The sequence below is a fragment of the Gossypium arboreum genome, chromosome 3, assembly GCF_025698485.1.
Source record: "Gossypium arboreum isolate Shixiya-1 chromosome 3, ASM2569848v2, whole genome shotgun sequence".
Lineage (NCBI taxonomy): Eukaryota > Viridiplantae > Streptophyta > Magnoliopsida > Malvales > Malvaceae > Gossypium > Gossypium arboreum.
The window spans coordinates 104,169,122-104,172,586 of record NC_069072.1 but is presented as its reverse complement, the minus strand read 5'-3'; positions in this window follow the sequence as shown (position 1 = coordinate 104,172,586).

The window sequence follows — 3,465 nt, the reverse complement described above, 5'->3', positions numbered from 1 at the left end:
TAATGACGGGTCAATTTTAGCGAGATGAGAGCTAAACCGTTATTTCTCCGATTGATTTGTGATGCTCAAAAGAATGATAGTGAGTTGCGGATCAAGAGAACTCAATGCGAATCGAGTTATGACTCGATTTTCGAGTTGGACGGATGATATTTTGATGTTTGAGACAGAATATGTGTGCGAAAAATGATAAATTGATTCGAAAAATATTACATGAGGCGCACAATGGTGTTTATCAGTTCACCCCGGTAGCACAAAATGTATAATGATTTAAAAAGTCAGTATTGGTGGCGGTATGAAAAGGGACATTTCGAATTTGTAACTAAGTGTTTGATCATCAACAAGTAAAAGTGAACATCAAGTACCTTGAGGATTACTTCAACCGGTAATGGTGCTGAGTGGAAATGGGACAAGATTACCATGGATTTTGTAACCGGTTTGCCTTTAACTCCTAAAAAGAAGGATCTTGTTTGGGTAGTGGTTGATAGATTAACAAAGTCAGCCCACTTTATACCAAGATGCGTCCGATTACTCACTTGATAAATTAGCGAATTATATATTGCTGAAATTGTGAAGTTGCACGGAGTACCTATGTCTATAATATCGATAGAGATCCAAGATTTACCTCGAGATTTTGGAAAAAGTTACAAGAAGCTTTGGGTACAAAATTGAACTTTAGTACCGCATTTCATCCACAAACAGATGGTCAAGCGGAAAGAGTAATCCGGTACTCGAAGATATGCTTAGATCTTGTGTTTTAGAATTTGGAGGTAGTTGGGAGAAATATCTATCTTTGATTGAGTTTGCCTACAATAACAGTTATCAATCAAGTATACAAATGGCACCGTCTGAAGCCTTATATGGTCGTAAGTGTCGGACTCCTTTATATTGGACCGAGCTTAGTGAGAAAGCAGATTCACGGAGTTGATCTAGTTAAAGAAACCGAAGAGAAAATAAAAGTAATTCGGGATTGCTTGAAAGTCGCTTCAGATCGACAAAAGTCATATGCGATTTAAAAGAAAAGATATTGAATTTCAAGTGGGTGATAAAGTGTTCTTGAAGGTGTCACCATGGAAAAGGATTCGAGATTTAGTGGAAAAGGCAAGTTGAGTCCGCGTTTTATTGGGCCGTCGAGATTCTTGAGAGAATTGGGCGATGGCATATCGGTTGGCCTTACCGGCGAGTTAGAAAAGATTCATAACGTGTTTCATGTATCAATGTTGCGACGTTATCGTTCGATCCTTCACATGTGATTTCCCCAATGAAATTGAGATTCGATCGGATATGACCTATGAGGAGGAACCAATAAAGATTTTGGCTCGAGAAGTTAAGCAGTTAAGAAACAAAAGTATAGCCTTAGTGAAAGTATTGTAGCACAGACATGGGATAGAAGAGGCTACGTGGGAACTGAGGAAGCTATGAGGAAACAAGACCCAAACCTCTTTCTGGGTAAGATTTTCGGGACGAAAATCTCTAAAGGGGGAGAATTGTGACAACCCGAATTAGGGCCTAATCGAATAGTGGTTTCGTGACCACAAATCCGAGATAGAAATAATTGTTTTATAAATATTTTGGGGTTTATGATATGATTGCATGATTGTGTGAAAATTTCGTGATGAAATTCTATGCCTAAAGTGTTTAAATTGAAAGTAGGGACTAAATCGAATAAGTTGCAAAATTTGCATACTAGAAATTTTAGTATGAAATTGTTTTGAAATATTTATTAGGAGGTCTTAAATAGCAATTCTACCAATTTTAAGTTCATGGACAAATTTAGGACATGGAAGGAATTTTGGAAAGTTTAGTAGTAAGGGTATTTTGGTCATTTTGATATTAAATGAAATAAAATGGGAAAAATAACACAAAATAGTCATCTTCCCATTTAGTTGCTGCGAAACTTCACTCTCTCCATAGCTAGGATTCTTCAACTTTCAAGCTCCATAGTAAGTGATTCTAAGCCCGTTTTTAATGTTCTTTACGTTTTTGGAATCCCGGAAGCTCGATTAAGCTTATGTTAGTAATAATTTAACCTAGGGTTCATATTTGGAAAAATACCCATAGGTGAAATTTGTGTATTTTGATGTTTTATGATAGAATATGAGGTTTTAAATTGTGTTAAATAATTTGTGCTACTCGGTTTTAAGTGAAAACGAGTAAAACGGCATAATCGGTAAAAATACCTAATGTTCATAACTATATGATAGAGTGGGAATTTGATGTTGTTGTAGAAGAGAAAATGTTCAGCATATCATAAAACATAAGAATAAGGGCTGAAATTAAATTCCGAGCCTAGGGGCAAAATTGTAATTTTGTAAAAGTTAGGGGCAAAATGTAATTTTTCTACAATGTGATTTTTGGATTGAAATAAATAGTATGAGTATTAAATGAGCTAAATGTGTTATTATAGATCAAGAAAGGCGCAGGCCGACCTCGAGCGGGGAAAGAAAAGTTTTGGACTAAATTGCAAAATTTCCATATTTTGCACCAAGGTAAGTTGTATGTAAATATTACAATAATTTCATGTACATTCTTATATTTCAGCCTATTATATAAATATACTAGCTGATGTTAAAATATAAATTGACTATTGGAAGAATGGAAATAAATCTGAGAGAGAGATCCGGTTGAACATTGGAGAGATCGAATGAAATAGAGGGCGTAGCTAGGTCACATGTATGATCTTGAGTGCACATCATGTGTACAAGAGAGCTACGAGACACCTGTGTAGTAGCTAGGTCACATGCGTGATACGAGATGTATCCCATGTAGACAAAAGAGCTACGTGAAAGATAAATGTAGCTAGGTCGCATGCGTGATTCCAAGTGAAGGACACCATGTAGACAAGAGAGCTACGTGAAAGATAAATGTAGCTAGGTGCATGCGTGATTCCAAGTGAAGGACACCATGTAGACAAGAGAGCTCTGAGACAAATCGGCTAGGTCGCATGAGTGGTACTAAGTGTTCCCCATGTGTACAAGAGAGCGAACTAAATGAAGTATGATGGTGGGGTGTGTCTTTGAAACCGTTAAATATCGAGGATTGATCCGAATTGTTCAACGGGATGGTTTTGTGGTGACATTGTGGTTTGGACCTACACTTATAGTGAATGAAATGTGGTGAAAATGAATTGTGGCATATACATATATACGATAAAATGAGGTTAGTATAAAGAATGTGTGAAAGAGTGAAATTAGTATTAAAACTGTTTTTAGATGGCAGCAGTGACGTGATTTTGAAAAATCACCAAAAATAGGAGGAATATAATTAGAGGTTGAATGAGATGTGAAATTAAAGCTTAATGAGTCTACTTTCATATAAAAGAAGCAGGGCAAGCAAAGGAATTCTATATTTTGAGATATTTACAATTGTAACTGACTTGCTCAGGATGAATACGTGATCCCCTGTTTCCACTTTGAAAAATCATTAAAAATTGTACAAAGAAAATTAAGAAATATAGTTTACATGCCT